The sequence below is a fragment of the Miniopterus natalensis genome, chromosome 7 (assembly GCF_054644295.1).
Source record: "Miniopterus natalensis isolate mMinNat1 chromosome 7, mMinNat1.hap1, whole genome shotgun sequence".
In the NCBI taxonomy this organism is placed as follows: Eukaryota; Metazoa; Chordata; class Mammalia; order Chiroptera; family Miniopteridae; genus Miniopterus; species Miniopterus natalensis.
In genome coordinates, this window is record NC_142087.1 from 77,232,356 (window position 1) to 77,251,902 (window position 19,547).

Genomic DNA, 19,547 nt, shown 5'->3' on the forward strand with positions numbered 1-19,547 from the left:
TTATGTGCCATGAGATGGAAAAGGTTGAAAATCACTGCTCTAGTGAGAGAGAGATTATAAATAAGAACTCCGTACTGGGGGCCACTTGTAAATGTCCCTGAAGATAGTCCCCATGTTTAAAAAGAATACTTGAAAAAGAGTTGATGAGATCCAATAAGTATGGTAAATACTGTATGCTCTACATCCCATTTGGGGAGCTTGTATTCCCTGCTAGCATAAAAAGAGAAAGACCCTCAGTAGAGTCTTGGTCAACCCGGTCTCACCCCAACATGGTTGACTACACAGCCATCTGTCTCTTCACATAACACCTATTGGCCTCCCACAAAGCTACATTTCCATGGAAACCAATTTGAGACATTTGGGTTTAAACTAAGACCCTTTTCTCTGCAATGGTGTATGATTTTCTCAGTCCCTCACTGAGTCATGTCACAAACACCGCGATTGCCTCCTTACTAAGGGTCAGGCACTAGCTGGAACCAGCTGGAGATGGAGCAGTAACAAGACCCACTGTCTCCACTTGAAAAAACTCACATCCACAAAGCGAGCGAATGTGGGCCCAGTTTCTGATCAGACTTTCCAGGAGACAGTTTTGGGGAAATGAATGGAACAGGTCTCTTCTGAACCCCTCCTCTTATTTCTTGTGATATTTCAGCCCCATCTTAGGAGGGCACAAAAGTGATTCTTACCAGATGCGCACGGTTTTATTTTTTTCCATTTTTTTTCTTTTTAATTAAATTTATTGGGATGACATTGGTTAAAAAGATTATATATAGGATTATATGGGTTTCAATTGTATAGTTCTATGATACATCATCTGTACATTGCATTGTGTGCCCACCACTCAAAGTCAAATCTTCTGTCTCCTCTTTAACCCTGTTTACCCTTTACTACCCCCACCCCCTCCGTCTGGAGACCACCACTCTGCTCTCTGTGTTATGAGGTTTTTTTCTATTGTTTTTTTCTTGTCGGTTTATTTGTCACTTTCAGTTTTACATCCCACATGAGTGAAATCATGTGGGCCTTGACTTTTTCCATCTGACTTATTTCACTTAGCATGATATTCTCAAGATCCATCCATGTTGTCACAAATGGCAGTATTTCATCTTTTCTGATAGCTGAGTAGAGTTCCATGTGGTTTTCAAGGAAAAGAGTGATGTTGCTTGGAATAATGAAAAAGGAAAACCACTCAGGAATGTGTACCTTCTCAGGAAGGAGGCAACTGAAAACTCTCAGGCCCGCCCCTACAGATCCAGCTTCAAACCCACAACCCAGCAGCCTTAAGCAGCCTCTGGCTTCGAATGAATTGACTTCCACCCCCACATGCACGCGGCCAGTCCGGCCTCTCACTGACCACTGCATAGGATTCATTTCCAAAGGGCCTTTCTCATAATAATCTAGAGTCCAAAGGACAGGAAACAATGCTGGGGAAGAGTGTCACCTTCCTTGTTCACTGTAAAATATATTTGTCCTAATCACCCCTGAATACACTCACGTTCAGTACAAAGCAATGAAGTCCCCTTCAGTTTACAGTCAGGACTTCAGGAGCAACACGGCTCAGTGTTCAGAGCTTAGGGTGACGTACTAATACTTAGTAGAGATTAGAGTTCCTGCTTTGGGCCAGCTCCTATGAAGGGCATTACCTATTTAACGCCTTTCTACATTCTGAGCCCAACTTTACGGATGAGAAAACAGGGGCTTAAAAAGGTGCAGTCACTTACCCAACAGAAAGGCACACTGCCTGATTAGAAACCCAACGCCTTGGGTGCCTCCTTGTGAAACCATCTATTTGGACCTTGGTGAGCTTGAATTTCAGCCCCGGCACTTCCCAGCTGGGGCATCTCGCATGGATTATATACTTTTTCTGAGTGTCAGTGTCCTTACCTGTGACAGTGGAGACAGGTTTCTCTACACCCTGGGCAGCAGTGCCTACTTAGCCCAGAGGAGGGTCTCAACCAGCTGCACACTCTTTCCTCTTTCGGAGTTTCCTGTAGACCTCGCCAACCCCTTTAAGAAAATCTCCCCAGAGCAATGTGTTCCCCGAGATGGCTCTGAGAACTGCCACGTGTCGCCTCTTCCATGCAGGGGCTCACCCTCCCTCTCAGGCAGTCCATGATGGGTTTGAAATGACCAAGCCAGCAAGTAACCAATTCATCCTTTACACCAGTGCTTCTCAGCCGGGGCGGCTCTGCCCACCCTGCCCAGGGGACATCTGCATTATCTGGAGACATTTTTGATTGTCACTACTAGAAGGTGGTGGCACTGCCAGCATCTAGTGAGTAGGGGCCAGGGATGAGGCCATACATGCTACAGGGCACAGGGCAGCCCCCATCTCACTACTAATTATCCAACCCAAATGCCAGCAGTGGCAAGGCTGAGAAACCTTGGTTAAAATCCAGGTTTATTTTGTTTCTCTGAGGGTTTCTAACCCTCAGCAGTATAGACATCTGGGTCCAAATATTTCTGTCTGGGGGGCCTGTAGGATATGTATAGGATGTTTAGCAGCACCCCCGGCCTCTACCACTAGATACCAGGAGCTCTGTGCTCTTCTTCCGCCTTGACAACAAAAATGTCTGCAGACATCGCTAAACGTCCCCCAATACCCTCCTTGTACCCCAAACTCCCTCTCCTCCTTCCCCAGGATGGAGGCAAAGTCACCCCAGTTGAGAACCATTGTCCTAACCCAAGGAAAATCAGTTTAGCTATGAAATAAGAATAACAAAACAGCCCTAGAAGGTATTAAGAGAACGTTGTGGGTAACCGCTATTTAGGTGTGTGGGATTTTTTAAGTAGATGTGTGTATGTGTGCAGATCTGTTAATACCTGGGCATATCGGGCAGAAAGAACTGTTATCTCTTGTGATTTCCTGCCACAGTATTGTTGGGGCAACAAGCTTTTGCTGTCCCAGCAGAGGTATTATTACCTGGGTCACCTGGTTCCAGGGACTCCAACGAGGATAGAAATAGAGAAGTATTTCCTTTGTTATTGTTGCCGATGTTCTATTTTTAGAGCCCGTTATTATTCCAAAATAAATTAGATCTTAATTTGAAGCAGTGTTACAAGGATTGGAGCCTCCAGCAGCGCCGGTAGCTCCGCGACTGACCCCACGAGCGGAGGCTGCAAGTCTCTGTCACCCAGGGGCTTCCTGTCCTCAGATGGGCTGACAGGAGCTCCAAGGTCTAGGACCAGGCGAGCGAGGCGCTCATTTCCCTAGAAGGAAGCCCGTCCCCCTCCAGCACACTCAAAATTTACATCTGAAAAACCCGAGGCATCTTTGCTGATGTTCGTTTATTACAAATTTCCATACAACGGAATATTATTCAGCCGTGAGACAGAAGGCAATTCTGCGGATGAACCCGGAGGACATTATGCTAAGTGAAAGAAGCCAGACGCAGGAAGACAGATACTGCAGGGTCTCAGTTATATGCAGATTTTTTTTAAGTCAAATTCATAGAAACAGTAGAATGGTGATTGCCAGGGGCTGGGGGTGGGGGAAATGGGCCCATGCTGGTCACAGGGTCTGAGCTTTTAGTTTTAAGATGAGTAAGTTGGGGGTCTGCTTACAGCATGGTGGCTGTTAATAACACTGTATGCTTGAAAGCTGCTAAAAGATCTTTAGCATTCTCAACACACACAGAAGTGTAAGTGGGGTGATGGACGTGTTAATTAAGATGATTGTGGTCATCATTTCACAATGCATGTTTAATCATCACTTGAAATATTTACAGTTTTATTATCAGCCATACCTCAATGTGGCCTTTGGAAAAAATAAATATCCACGGCCGGGAAAACTGAGCCACAACCAAGACCTAGTGAACATCCCATGACCATATAAAGCAGGGGGCTGCAGATTTTTCTGTAAAGAGCCAGACAGTAAATATTTTAGATTTTTCAGTCACACAAGCTCCGTTGCCACAGCTGCCTTCTGCCTCTGCAGCGTGAGCCCAGCCAGGAAGGTGCGTCGGTAACAGGCCCGGCTGTGTTGCGGTTCAGCTTCCTACGGTCACTGGCATTAGGATTTTGGAATTTAAAATTTTCATGTAATGGTCACATCAAAAAATACTCTCCTTTTCATTTTTTCTCAACCATTTAAAAATGCCAAAACTGCCCGGCCGGCGTGGCTCAGCGGTTGCGCATCGACCTAGGATCCAGGCGATCGGGGTTCGATTCCCAGCCAGGGCACATGCCCGGGTTGCGGGCTAGATCCCCAGTCGGGGGGGTGCAGGAGGCAGCCGATCGATGACTCATCATTGATGTTTCTATCTCTCTCTCTCTCCTTTCCTCTCTCTGAAATCAATAAAGATATATTTAAAAAATAAAAATAAATAAAAATATAAATGTCAAAACTGCCCTGGCTGGTGTGGCTCAGTTGGTTGAGCATGATCTCATGCACCAAAAGGTCACGGGTTCGATTCCTGGTGGGGGCACATGCCCAGGTTTCAGGTTGGGTCCCTAGTTGGGTTGCTTACCGGAGGCAACCGATCGATGTTTCTCTCTCCCTCTCCCTTCTTCTCTCTCTAAAGTCAATAAAAACATATAAAAAGTAAATTAATTAATTACAAAGAAATAAAAAGTAAATTAATTAATTACAAAGAAATAAAAATGTAAACGCCATTCTTAGCGCGTGAACAGGCAGATCCAGTCCATCCACCTCTTACAGGGAATGTGACAAAAATGGGAAACTCTACCATCTCCCAAATTCCCACTTTTCTGTCCTTAAGATGGAGAAGACCACTGTGGTTATTTGGAACGTGGCTTGGTTAGCTCTACAGGAATAATCTGCCAATACCTGAACTTCCGGAATGTTCTGTGGTTAGTGAAGGGCAAACTTGGAATAACCTGATGTTGGCTTATCTCTTTTCCTGCTATGATTCCATGAAATAGTGTTTCAAGGAGAAATTAATCAATGAATTGGATTTCTTTTGGACTTCCTGGTTAAAAAATAGAAAAGAAAGGAAAAAACCTTCAAGTTCTAAGTCTCGTAAAACACAAAGCTCTTGGGCCCCGTGTAAAAAATGTGCCTCCGATTTCCGTCTCCTCTCCCTGAGCACGGTCACGTGTCCACGCTCAGGGGAGAGCCACTTGGCTCAGAACTTCTTGCTGGTTGGTTATAAATTCTTCATCAACGCTGAATTAAGTTTTTAAAAGGGATTTCTCTTTTTTTTTTTTTTTGGTTTTACCGTGATCACAATTTTCAGATTTTCGACTACTTATAAAACTTTTTCTTTCCCTCCCCGTCTCACGGAGAAAGTCAGTCTCTTTTAAGATAGAAGAGAATTTGAGAACAGATTAATGACAAAGACAAATGATGATTTTTATTTTAGCGGAAGTTTCGGTGCGTTGTCTGCCCGGCCCTGGGAACTGATAATAAAGTACATTTGACATATAACTGCATAAGTTCTTTGCTTTCAAGTTCAACGGTGGATCAAAAGAGCGAATTCTCTCTTGAAAAAGAAATGTCCTGGAAGAAAAAATAATAGGAAGGTTGGGGGGAGACCTCATCCACCCCTTTTGTCTCTCCCTCTCCTCTTTGTGGCCCAGAGACCCAGCGTTGAGTGACTTCCTCAGAAAGGAGATCAGTGAAATTGTCAGTTGATTACGTCTCCTTGATTAGCATTTATAAGAGCCCTGTGATACAGTATTTGCATTCCTATTTAGCCGTGATTTTTGTGGGGCACCAATGATTAAACTTGTCACAGGGCTTGATTGACGGGGTCAGATCTTCACTTTCTACTCTTTTGAAATTAAAAACAAATGTGTCAGCTCCCTTCATGGGCCGGAGCGCCGTGAAGCTCGCCTGCCTTGTCATTGCAGATAGGTCAGGAATGTTTTAATTTTAGGGATGGATTCTGCTTGTCAAGTAGAGTGTGATGGCGTGTGGTTCTGGAGATGAGATGTGAAGGGTGTAAAACAAAGAAGGGGAAGAACAAAGACAAAGACACTCACATTATTAGACAGATTTAATTAGTCTGAATGGATATTATGCTAGATGAAGCAGTGAGCTGTGAAATTAACCCTTGATTACGGATTGGCGGATCGGACTCATAAAGGGAATCAGACCTTTGTGGAGAGAGTGAGGTGTGATTTCAGCTTCCCCTGCCCTTCGGGGTTGCATGCCAGAGCCCCCCCTTGAACGCCAGGATGGGTGGAAGGGAGCTGCAAGTTCGTCTCCAGCTCGTGCGAGCAGGTGCACCTGCAGGAGGAATTCCGTCTCGCTCCCCGCCTCCAGCTTGAGAGAAAGCAACAAGCGACAGTGGGTGGGTGTGACGCTGAGGGGCTCACAACCATACAGGTTTCGGAATCCAAAATAGAGACAGCAGATGGCTAAGTCTGAAGGACCGGCGTTTCTTTTGTGTGTCTTCGTTGAATAGCTCTGTCAACCGGGGTGGAGGGTCACCTCCTGCAAAACAGCTCTATCAACTGGGGCTGAGGGTCACCTCCTGGGAATGTCCTTAATACAGTCTTCCTCCAACATGTTCCCACCTCTCCGTGCTCTTCTCTGGTGAATCCTAGCTTCATCGTGGCTCCTAAGAATTCTAGCCATATTATGAGGAAGATGGGAGGTCTAGGGACCTGACCCAACATTGGTGTCCAATTAAACAAAAATCGCTCATGCTAAGGGCTTCAACAAGGAAGGGACAGTCGCCAGTGACAATGCACATAAGAAGAATATGTGTGGGTCTGAGATGATGTGACCTTCCAGGAACCCATTAACTTATCCAAATCATCAAAGGGGTAAAACTCTGCTGAGAATGCCCTTGTGTAACTGTACCAACTAATGTGTCTACTTTTAAGTGACTCGATCTAAATTATTCTCCAGCACAGGTTCCAACAGGGGAAGGGTCTGGGCTGCATTGTAGAGAGGAGGCATGTCCATTAGACTGGCCCAGAGCCATGTGGAAAGCCAGCCAATTAGGAATTGAGGAAATGGAGTTATAGAGCTTGCACTGTGGTGCTTCCCCAAGCTCAGTCTTCTCCTTGGTTAATGGGGAGCACAGCTCCTTCTCTAGCCACCTCTCACAGTTGTTATTAGAGCTCAGCGTAGAAAACATGGCCCGAATTCTAAGTCACCTCTCTAGCTCTGGCTCCAGTCTTCCCCAGCACGGCTTCTCACCTTGATGCATTAAGTGAGACCAATTCAGAAAACTCTTGGCTGAGGACCCCCCTGAACAAAGAGTTTTCAAATGTGGCTTTGGGACTCTGGATCCATTGCAATAGCTTGCATATTATTTATTCCCAATTCCTGTTGAAGGCTGAGGGTGGCCAATGAGCTCTCTGGCATTGCACTGCGATTTTCTGAATGTTAGAGACAGAAGAGAAACTGCAGTCCAGCCCTGACTCTGCTACGGGAGTGCCGTGTGTGTGAGCAGCGTGCTTCCCAGGTCAGGGTGGGGAAAAGGTGGCCGTCCTTGCACTGCCAGGAATGAGAGGGTCCTGTGATGAGCATGTGCTTCGAGTGATGGGACTATGGGGTCACACTGGTCCAAGAGATGCCTGTATTTCGAGGTCCTTTGCTTTATGTTCTCCAGAATCAGACCATTTTTACAGCTAGGCACAGCTACAGTGTTTAGCTGTAGAAATGCATCACTATGTGGACATGAGGGTGGTTTTCTTCCCAAAGCTGATGTTTTGTTTCTGAAGAAATTCCTTTCTTTGCCCCCAAGTAATAAGAGAAACAATGTGTTGTCTCCAATTTGATTTCATTGAGTTTTAGAGAAAAAGGGGCTTTTAGAAATCAGCTTATCAGGGAATTCCCCACACTTGGTCCTCTAGTCCCTGAAGCTGTGCAGGGTGATTTAGATGGTACTTGGATGACCTTTCTTTAGGGGGGAGGATTATATATATTGATTTTCAAGTGTATTCAAATGCATGTGTATCAGAGTTTCTCCGCTTCAGCACTATGGACTTTGTGGGCTGGATAATTCTCTGTTGTCGGCAGCCCTGTGCTTTGTATGATGTTTATAACGTCCCTGGCCTCTACCGACTAGATGCCAGTAGCATCATCACTACCCCAGTGAGGCAACTAAAATGTCCCCAGACATTTCCACATGTTCTCTGGGGTCGAAAATCACCTCCAGTTCAGAAGCACTGGCATCCTGGGTGGGGCAAAAGTAGGTTTGCAGTTGTGAGTACTGGAAACACAGAGCTAACTCTTGTATTATTAGTTATTAATTCTTGTATTATTTTTCATACGAGTAACTGAAGCCTACTTTTGTCCCACCCTGTATACCTATGATTCCATGGATATTATTGCTTAAGGGAAGGTTAAAAAAAAGTGACTCCCATTAAAGAAAAGGTTAAGTTAAAAAAACAGTAGCAAGAGTGCAGGTGATTGTGACGCGGCAGAAGGCAAGAAGATTGTCTGTGACGGAGAGAAGTTTAGGAAACACCGACTCTACATCCTGAAATCCGCATTCTACGGACGGGGAGAACTGGAATCCAGAACAGAAAATGGATTTGACCCGAGCCCCCAGCTGCTGGTCCCTGCGTTAATCTCACAAAGACAAGACAAGGCCAGGTGGCACTGCGCCTGACACAGAGCAACAGTCAGAATCCAAGCACCTATCGAGCGCCTTCTGCGTGACGGGCGCTATTTTAAGCTCTTTACAGGGAGCATCTCACTTAATGTTTACAGCAACCCTGTGAATGAGAGAAACTATCAGCCTTCCCGTTCACAGGAAGGGAGACGTCCGCCTGGGGGGGAGGGAGGCGGTAGCCAGGGGCGGCGCCGTGGAGAGGGGCCTGTGGCCTGCCGCCTACGCTCTCATGCCACGTGTAAAGCATCTCTTTTGGTGCTTAGCGACTGTTCCCGTGGCTTTACGCGCTGTTGCTACGTTAGCAAGGAAGCCTGCCGCCGCCAGTTCTCCGTGTCATTCATGCCAAACTGAAGAATTTGTTGTTTTTTCACCTGGGCCCCCAGAACTTTCTTTCCAGTCAAAGGAAAGCAGCAAGGTTATGCATTAGGTTGCAAACAAAACTTTATTTAGGGTGATTTTAATAAAATCGCGGCATTTCGAAGTAGGCAACGATGGCGTGGGGTGGCTGGATTATGACGTCAGGAGGTGTCTCTGAGTCTCTCGACTGCTGCCTCATAGTCACAAGGCGGCTGCCCCCGTGCGACGTGACGTCCATGTCCGAGGCAGGACAGGAGCTCGGCTTGGGCGACGGGCCCACGATGCAGTGAGCACGTGACGTTTTGTTGAGTGGCACACTTGAAGCCTGTATGGTTTTGTCGACCAATGTCGCCCCGATCCATTTAACCTTTAAAGAAGGTAGGAATAGGAGTGAAATAACTGTCCCAGCCGCGTTCGTCCCCTCTACTGGGGGGTGCACATTTTCCCAGAATCCCAGCAAAATTTCACTTAACCCCCCTCAGCCAGAACTGTGTGATCTTGTCATTCCTACCTGCAAGAGCCTGTTACGAGAGTATTGAGTTGGGTCCATTGCCACAGAAAACAAGCCAGGATTTTATCAGCAAGAAAGAAAAAGGGCCTGGTCTCGGGCAGGCAGCCGACAGCCACGTCCCAGGAACTGTTCGGTAGCGAGGATGCTCCCGTTCCTTCCCAGCCCCTGCGCCCCACAGCCAGCGTTGGTTGGGGTCTGTTTCCTAATCTGATTTAGTGGTGATGACTCACCAAATGCTGGCCTGAAATGTCCAGAGTGCGGCGAGCTATATGAACAGTGTTAGATGCTACTATCATCATCTTCACCTTCGTCATCGTTGTCTTCACCGTCGGTGTCATTGTCATCATCACAACAACAAAAATGACCTGTTGCACCTACCTGAACACTAAGCATTGCACATGCACCATCTCACGTAATCACCGCAATGACTCCCTAAGTGTCATCACTCACCCGTCACAGAAGAGGGAATTAGGTCTGTGAAAGGCCCAGTGGTTCATTTAGGGTCACTCAGTTTGGAAGTGGCAGATCTGGGCTTGAACTCAAGCCTGAGGAACTTCAAAGCCCAGAGTCTTCACCATCAAGGTGTTAACCACGTGAGGGTAGCTGAATCAAGATGAACGGCCATGAGGAGCTCCCCAGCCCCGCCAGACAACAGGATAGCAAGTGCTAAGACATGCGTGCAGCCTCGGATGTAGGTTTTAGAGAAACAGCAAGGAAGGCGGGTTTCACGAAGGCCGGATGTAGTCGAGAAAGACGTTTGACTTGTCCCTTAAGCGTTGTTTGACTTGGTTTCCACGTGTAGTGGTTATGAAGGTCAGTGCTGGACTCCCAGCTACAACAAACACAGACACAGAGAGAACTTAGGAAGTCCGGACAACCACAAAGCAAGCAAAAACCACCGTGCTCAGCACAGATCTAGCTGGAGTTTGTGAGCATTTTTTGAGGTTTCACGAGGGCTGCTGACAATCCTGTGACCATCTGCCTGGCACCCGGGGCTGCAGTTGTTGACAGTGCTTTAGCCAAGCTGAGAGCCTGCGGATCCGGAGACGCAGCTGGAGGGGCAGCTGGGGGCCCCCTGCTTCTTGAGGGTGGTTATGCAGACTGGTTTGCCTAAACCCAGTCCAGGGTCCCTCCCAGCTGAAAAACGGGAACACGTGCTTGCTTTGCACACAGCACTTCTGAATGCCCATGAATGGAAAAGGAAAACCAGAACTGAAAAAGTCCAGGACACCTGATATTCCCCAACCACAGGAAAGACCGGAGGCTTTCTGAATCAGCCATCCAGCCCTTGCGTAAGGGATTTCCCTGTTGTTTTGGAGACTATGCCGGCTCTTAAAAACTTAAGTAAGGAACAATTTTAACTCAGTGCAGCTCAGTTTGACCAAAAATATCTGAGTACTTCGCATACATCAGGCTCCACGGGAGATTCTAGGGCAAGATGCTGGTGGACACAAAGACAGGTAAGACCAAGAGGAGGGAGCCTTACGGCAGGGGAAGCAATCGAGACCCGGCTGAGACAGGACAGGGCTGCTTTGTGCCACTGCTGAGCTGGCCCTTTCCTTATCTAGGTCCTTTTTCCAGAGTCATGAGCTCATAGTGCAGAAAGAACCATAAACAAAAGTGAAAAACAGATCCATAGAAGGGAAGGCATGAGAGCAAACTAGCAAAGAGCATTTATTTGCGAATGTGATTTTCTTAAGACCTAGGCCCCGCTCCTCTACTTGCTGTGTGACTTTGGGCGTGTCACTTTACCTCTCTGAGACTTGGTTTCCTCATCTGTAAAATGGGCCTTACCTCACAGGACTGCTGTGAAAATTAAATGAGACAACTCAAGAAAAGCACTCAGCACCGCTTCTGGCACACAGTAAGCTCTCGTTAATTTTTGCTTTCAATAACAACCACAGGAAAAATGCATCGTTGCCATCAGTAAGCTCGGTGCAGAGTCTGGAATGCAGTCGGCACTCGGGGATGTTTGCTATGGTTGTTTTTGTTGCTGCTGCTGTAAGAGGATTTAACACAGTGTCTGGAGAAACATAACCACTCAGTGAGCACAGCTACGATCCAGAGTCCCAGGTGTAAGCGTGAAACTCACACCATGAGAGAATCTCCGAGACTGGCCCTAGAGAACCCTTTACCCATGATTAACGAACAACGGTAATATCCCATCTTTTCTTTGACCCCCAAGAAACAACCCTGATCGCCCTGGTCCTGCCCAAAGTCATCACGAAGTAAAATTCACAAGACCAAAGCCAGAAGCTTTAAGACTGCCATGGGTAGGGCACTTGCTACCCAGTGGAGTGGCGGCACTTCTGCCCCTGGCATCGCGAATGACTTGCCCGGGGAGGACAGGAAGAGCCTGGGCCCACGCTCTGCTTCAGTGGGCTCTCCCTCCTCTTCAGGTGCTCCTGGCCCAGAAATTCTGTGTGCTGCTGCTGAAGCCCCAGCTTTCCTGGGAATTCACCTTCCTGTTCCCTCTCTCCTCGCCGCCGCCCACAGCAAGCCCTCCTCTACTGTACATCGCTGCCGAAAGCCCGTCTCCTCTGGAAGGCCTCCCAGTCCCCTCTTTTCCACGCTAGAAAGGCTCCTCCCGCCCTCCGGGCCCAGCAGGATGCTCTCGTGTGACCTGCGTCCGTCTGCACCTTTATCTATAATCCTGTACGCACTAGTAAGTGCTGTGACTACATGTGACAGAAAATCCACTCAGACCAGTATAAGCACAGAGGGAATGCATTGAGCTCTGTGGGGGTCAAAGGGGAACTAGATTCAGGCAAAGCTTAAATGGTGTCATTGGAAATCTGGCCTTTTCGGGCTCTCAGATCTCGATCCCTCTGCAGTGGTGTAACTCTCAGGCAGGTTTCCCACCGATGGTGCTCAGAAGCCCCCCAGATGCTCCAAGCTAAGCCTCTCCAAAGAAAAGAGTTCCAGCAAAAACCTGGCATTGGACTGGCGTGGGTCATGTGTTCATCACTGGACCAGTCCCTGTGGCAGGAGAATGGAACACGCTGACGGCCAGCTGGAGTCACGTGCCTAGCCCTGTAGCTTCATGGAGGTGAGCCCATCCAAGGCCCAGTTCTGACAATGAGAGAAAGGTGAATCCCCAAGAAAAACTTAAGGCCGCTACCTGTGACTACGGCAGGTATGAAGTCCCTGCTGACTCATCTTTTGGTTCTTCATAACGCCTGGCATTTTGTTCCTCATAAAGTAAATGCTCAATAAAATTATCTAATGAATGGAAAAATTAGGAAAATTGCCCGGCTGGCGTGGCTCAGCAGTGGAGCATAGCCCTAGGATCCAGGAGATCTGGGTTTGATTCCCAGTCAGGGCACATGCCCGGGTTGTGGGATCCCCAGTAGGGGGCGTGCAGGAGGCAGCCAATCAATGACTGTCATCATTGATGTTTCTATCCTTCTTTCCCTCTACCATCCTCTCTGAAATCTATAAAGATATTTTTAAAAATAAAAACACTAAGGAAGTGACAAAACTAAACTTACTTATTGGCTTTGCATATTCCTTCCTCTGACACCTACAGCCAGCCTGGCCCAGCAGAGCTCACAAGCCCATGTGAGTCTTCTTCCAGCTAACCCTAAGAGAAAATCTCAGCAGACCAGACATCGCGGAGCCCTTCATCTGGTGGCAAAATGACGGCGAAGATACAGTTTCATCATCCCTCGTGCCTAGCTCACTGTGGATACTGTTGTTTTAACTTCATAAGAGACAATGCACCATGAGCCTGCCCTTGACCTGTCCGTCTGGACCTTGCCTTTCGGGCCATCTCTGGTCATAAAGGATGGGCAGGGCTTCCAGCATCCTTTACGCTTCTTTGTTGTTAAAAACCGGATCAGTTAATAAATAATTGGGAGGCTCAGTTTCTAGGGAACAAGGAGATAAGGGCAGGAACACTTGAGTCTCACAAATTACATGCTATAGTATAGATTTTCACCCAGAGTGGAGAACAGCCCCCCGCTCTTTTTCTTTCCTGTGGCATAAATTGTTCTAATTATATGTGCAAGAGCCTCCATCCCCAAAGATATGAGTTGGAAGCTCTGTGTCTGTTCTTTTAATTCCAAGAAGCATTTGCAGTAACGTGTTCCCACCCCCCTTGTTTTCAAACTGAATTGTTTCAGTGGTAGCTTGGTGTGTCAGCTTGTAAGTCTATAAAACAGTTTTATACCAGCTGGAGATTCAACATGCTACATGAATACATAACAGTGCCTAACCAAGAAGGTTTGTAATTCAGTAATTAGCTGTAATTAATGAACACAAAGTGAAGACTCATTTACAGTTTAAATTATCACATTAGCTCCTGTCACCCTCTATGTACACAAAACAGCAGGAATTCAATTATTTTTATTCTTCAAAGCTAATTTAAAATTTAAGGGATGCCATTACATGAAATAATAGGTAGGAAATGTAATCGAAATCACTGGGAACAGTTGGCCGTCCTTAGAATTTTTTTAAAAATGCGATTGCTGACGATTTGGAAATGTTTTATCATCTGTGAACAGATGAAGGATTGAAATCTCTGCTCTTTTCAGTATATTTAATTTGAAAGAGGAAGCGAGTTTGGTGGCTGCTGAGTCTTTGTGTGGGGAGATCTCGCATAATTGTAGAAGCAGCTGATAACTGATAATGCTGTTGATAGTAACAAGATGACAGCCTGGGAGACTCACAGTCCATTATCCTTAATGGGGGCTCAGTCTCCTGCAACCACTGGGAGTTCCTGGAATTGTCGCCCATTTTTTGATGCATAACTTCAGCTTGGGAGACCCTACGTCATCGTCACATTGCTGTTGTCCTCAATTCTTTGTACGTGTATATGAGAAATATGCTTTAATAGGGTGGTCGAACGTTGACCCAGCTCCTCCTCTGTCTCAGGCACCATTTGAAGGGGCAGGACCACAGCAGTGGGCAAGATGGGCCACATTCTTGATCTCAAGGGGCCAACATTTCAGTAGGAAGAGATAGACAGTGGCCAGGGGTCCTCACGCTTGGCTATTGATCAAGTCACAGGGGAAGCTTTAAAAATGTATGTATATCGAGGTCTGGGACCCAATCCCAAGTCACTGAACCAAATTCTCTGGGAGTCAGTGCTGGGCACCAGTACTTTTAACAGCTCTCCAGGTGGTTCTATGTGCAGCCAGAGTTGGGAACCACAGTGGTCAACTAATATATACTGCTAATAAATTAGCGTTCATTGGTGACAAGTGCTGTGATGAAAATGAAGCAAAGGGGGGCTGCTCTAGAGTGTTCAGGTACGACATCTCTGAGTGGTGACACGGGAGGAAAGCTGAGTGTAGAAAGGAACCTGCCCTGAGAAGACCTGGGAGTATGTTGCTCTAACCCAGGTGTCAACAAAACTTTTTCTTCTTCTCTTATTCATTTATTTATTTGGATTTTTAACCCTCTAAAACTGTAAAAGCTTTTTTAGCTCAAAGGCTGTGTAAAAACAAGCAGCCGGGCAATTATGGCCCATTCGAACCATATTCTAAAGAAAGCAGTTGGCAAGTGCAAAGGCCCTGAGGCAGGTATGAATTTCATGTGTTAAAGGAGCAGAAAGAAAGCCTGAGTAGGTGGCGCTTAGTGGGTGGGGGGGGGGGGAGACAATGAGGCTAGAGACACAGTGGGACTTTAAATTTTATTTTATACATGATGAAAGTCAGTGGAAGATTTTAAGCAGGGAATGAGCGTGCGTGTGCGTGTGTAAAGGAGACACTCGTGTTCACAGTACACCTCCCTAGCACTGCCGCCGACCCCCCACGGCAGCTCTGGAAGGAAACACAGCGCGTGCGGACAGAGCGCTGCGCCGCTGCTGTAGCCGCCCGGCCCCTGCGTGTCCCCTCGCCCTCCCACGATCGTGTTCCCTCTCCCTTCAAACAGGCCACTCGAGGCCGCACTGTCTCATTTTTCTTAGGTGATCGACTGCTGAGTGGGGGGCTAGGTAGACAGAGGGAAGGCGCTGATAAGCCGGGGCACGATTCCATTAGGGCGGTGCGGTGGTAATTAATGAAGCCTGCCAGTAATTGGGAAGGTGCGAGTCCCCGTAAGAGCGTAATGACAGTCATCCGTCTGCGCCGCCCATCACCCCGAGCCATCCCTCACGGCGCTCTGATCCCAGGCTCCGAGCCATGCAAATGTCCCTGACAGGACGCTGCGTCTCTGTCTCCCTAATTGGGCAGCATAGAGTTGTTTATGGATATCGTCGGCATTTAGGCCTCAGTTGGCGGTTGTTCAAAAATCGTTAGCAAAGTTGCCTTAACAGCGTTGTCAAATATGTATTCCCCCGTTGCGGTATCTGCTTTGAAGGGGGTAGAGGCTTGTGATGAAATTAAGCTACATACTGCGTGGACGGGAGCTCTCCTTGCAATTGTTATTAAACCGTTTTTGAAGTAAAAACCAATTTACAGTAATTTCTCATCCCGCGGAAAATACAACTTCAGTCTGTGTGCAGGAACAGGATGCTTGCTTAATAGCACGTCCTCGCTTCTGAAGAGTGCGTTGAGTGCGTTCGTATCATCCCGAGACAAAGCCATTTGCAAAAATGATGGTTTTGCATTGAGACCGGTTTCTAAATATCCATCCCCATTTCATTCCAATGGGCACCTTCGTTGGCAGCGTTTTTTCCCTGCACACGAGTGGTGACTCTTTGTCTCCCCCAACTAAGCTGGAAGATGGTTTGAAATGCTATAAAATTTTTTAAAAGCCCTTATAAATCTGCTAAGTGAGCTTAATGTTTCTGTCGTGATGTTTAAGAGAGATCTTTTAAATATTTAGAAAACATGGGAAGTACCATTTTAATATATAATCGACACAGTTTGAAAGTATTCAAGTATGAAATAGTACTGTTCGGAAGGCATCTTTATCAATTCCAAAGAGGTGAGGAATTTAAGAAGCTCTGGTCTCCATTTCCTCCCCGGGAGAAAGAGAGAGGCTTAGGTGCAAAGGGCAACACAAATTTAGAAGTCTTTAGTCTCAATTCTTCGACTCACTAGCTCTGTGTGACATTGATTAGATTACCTGGCCTCTCTGAACTTCAAGTTTCTCTTCTGTCTCACCAGCACTCAAATGTAGATCCAAGGCTTCAAACAAGCTGATGGCTGTGAATGTACATTGTATAAAAAGGGCTTTGCAATCAGGCCTAAGTAGCTGTGCCACTTATTGGCTGGAAGAACTTGGATAAATCACTTCGCCCCTTCTTGCCACAGTTTTCACATCTGTGAAATGGGCCAGATAATACAAACTCTGTAAGGTAGGGCTGATGAGTGGAGATAATGAGTTGAAAGCCCCCAGGATGAGCTTGAGACCCAGCAGTTCCTCCACCAAAGATGTCTCATGCCCATGGAAACCCATGGTGGGCTGGGGCTGTCATCCAAGGCACTCCATAAATGTCCATGGAGTGAACAGAGCAACTTAGGAGCCATCAGCGCTTAAGAGGCGGTTACCACTGCTCTGCAAGCCCCTGCGGTCTCCCAACTTGACCTTCACACTGGCTTTCACAGCTGCAGGGGAAGCACAAAGCAGGGACGGAGTAGCATACGAACCAAGGGAAGGATGAGTCCTGGGAAGCCACCAGCCTCCCCAGTGTGCTGGGACTGCCAAGTTTCCCAGGACAGGGCACTAAATCCAGCCCAGCCCAGGCCAATGGGAAGAAGAGGTCATTCCAGTTCAAACAAAACTTCCCGTCTGGCCTCAAGCCTGAGGCTCTCGCAGGCCATGGTGTATTAAAGGCCCAGATGCTCAAAAACCTCTCTTCCATTTCCAACCCTGTGGATTAGTTGTGTTTCTGTGCAGAACAACCAGGGATGTTCCAGATTCTCTCAAGAAACAGAAATGGCTGCCAGGCGATGCTCGCCGGCAATAGACGGCTTCACCTCAGCTCCTCCAGAAAGTTCTGTGGGTACCAGGGAGAGCTCCTGACGGCCGCCCTCTTACCCACGGTGGCTGTGCTTGGCGTGGGGAAAGTAGGAAGGGAGAGGGAAGTAGGAAGGGAGACTTCCTCGGGCCTCCGGGGAAGTCAGCTGGGCAGGAGTTAACCAGGGAGCCCCATTCCCATTTCAAGGGCGAGCCTGTGGTTTCCTGTCAGTCCCCCGTAAGCAGCGGGAGCCCCCCACCGTGTCCAAACCCACCGCATCTTTCCCCTGTGGACATCCCCATCGAGGAGGCGGCCCTGCTGCATCGGGGGGCCCAGGGACCCGATAACCTTTGTTGCTGTTATCACAGCCTCCCAGGGTGGTCTGGTTCTAGGACATTCTCACGGAAGCCTTGACTCATCCCGAGTGACAGGCCAGCTGGATCATCTTTCAGTTAAAGCTTTTCTTTTGCAAGTGGGCCCCAGCCCAAGCCCTAGCTCTTTCTCTTTCTTCGCTCACTGTCGCCTGCTCCCTGGGACCCGAATAGCAGCTGTAACGAGCGTGCCCGCCTCTGTGGCGAGCACGGGGGCTCACGCGGTTCACTAAGCTAACGCCTCGACGGGAATACGGCCTGTGCCCGGCCCCGGCCCGCACCGCGAGCAGCCGCCGGTCCCGCCGCAGAGGCTGGAGGGGGGAGAACGGGAGACACTTGAAGCGCGGGAGCCTCTCGGAGCGCAGCAGCGCCCGACGCCGGGTGCAAACTGCTGTGCAAAGAAATTGTCAAATGCTCGCGTAAACGCGTAAAGAAGATACATTTATTTTCATTATTCATATTTGGTGCTCTTTCCCTCCACTTATTTATGCTTTAAACAACAGTTACAGTAAATGAAACAATAAAAAAAAAAAAGTGCCTGCAGTGGACAGGAAGATGATGAAGCAGCCCTGATATACAGCGATTCATGTTTCTTCCCCACAATCACTAACGAATCTTAACTGGAGCCGTGTTCCGTTCCCACGTGCGTGATAAGCAATGATTTATTATGAAGTGTCATGAAATCGGAATGCCATACAGTGAGACATGAGCTAGTGGAAAATGTTTTCCCTGCTCCCCAACCTCATTACTCAAAGATGCAGTGTCCCCTTCCCAAGCCTAATTGAACTGACTTTTTCTGAGTACTCTACTCATTGGCATTGGAAATTGGCCAACGAGAGGATGGCCAGCAAAGCCTGGTGCCGAAAGCCCCGGTCCAGCCGGTGCCAGGCTGGCCCACAGCGCCGGGCTGTGCAAACTGGCGGCTCCGGGGGTCTGATCGCAGGAACGGTCTCAGCTCTGCCAGAGCAGCAAGGGGGCTGCTGCGCGCGGGAAGGGGGCCCGGCACAGGAATAAGGAACCCGAAGGGCAGCTCCGACGGCTCCGGACCCGTGTTATCCATACATCGGGCCATCCTGCTTGGAACTCACATCTTGATCATTTAAGACGTACCCACAGGTCCGAGGGAGCCAGCTGGACCCAGAGGAAGAGCACAGGCTTTGGAGCCAGGCTGAACCTGGGTGCAGTCCCAGCGCTTCCATTTACCTCCAAACGGGTGTAATAGGTTTCACGAAGAGCCCCAGTTCTTTTCCTCCCCTGAATCCGTGCCGTTCACCATGTCAGTCTGGGGTGTCCTCTCATTCTGAGTCCAGGCTCAGCTATGCTGTGGCCCATCAGCTGTGATGCCAGCAGTGGCTTGGAAAGAGCTTGCATGATTGGACCTGCTTCCTGTCACTCCCGTGCCAGGGCTGTCAGGCCACACGCACGCTGGCCTCCTGCAAGATGCAACAGAGGTGTGTCACTGTGGTTGTCCCAGCCTTGGGCAGGAAGGGAGCAGGTCAGCTCTTTCAACTCATCTCTACTTCCTTTCCCTTCTTCTAGGCTCATTTTATCTTGATGCCTTGGATTTCAGGAGGACGATTACTGGAAAGGGGACCACCTCCCGAATTAATAAAGCACTGTTGAAATCCCCTCTTGTCAGCCAGTGCCCCTTGTGGGGTGGGCATCCAGGGACTGACTCTCTAGCGGGGGCAGGAGTGGGCTATGGGAGTCTCAGATCCTAATACGGGAGATGTGTTCCAATCAGGACGACTTAGCTCTCTGAACATCTGAGCACACAGGATTTACTCTAAATCGCCTTCTCTCTAGGGCTGGGTACCAGTAAGCAGCAAGACAGCTCTTTTAAAAAAAAAAAAAAAAATTTTGAGAGAGAGAGGAAAGGGAGAGAAAGACTTGGGGGGGGGGATCCACTTATTTATGTATTCATT

At 48.0% G+C, this 19,547-nt stretch overlaps 1 protein-coding gene across 2 annotated transcripts in view; it reads left to right on the forward strand.

The window, feature by feature from the left end:
- The window catches only part of TSHZ2 (teashirt zinc finger homeobox 2), a 407,693-nt gene that overhangs the window by 363,765 nt on the left and 24,381 nt on the right, over positions 1 to 19,547 (forward strand). The window lies entirely within an intron of this gene.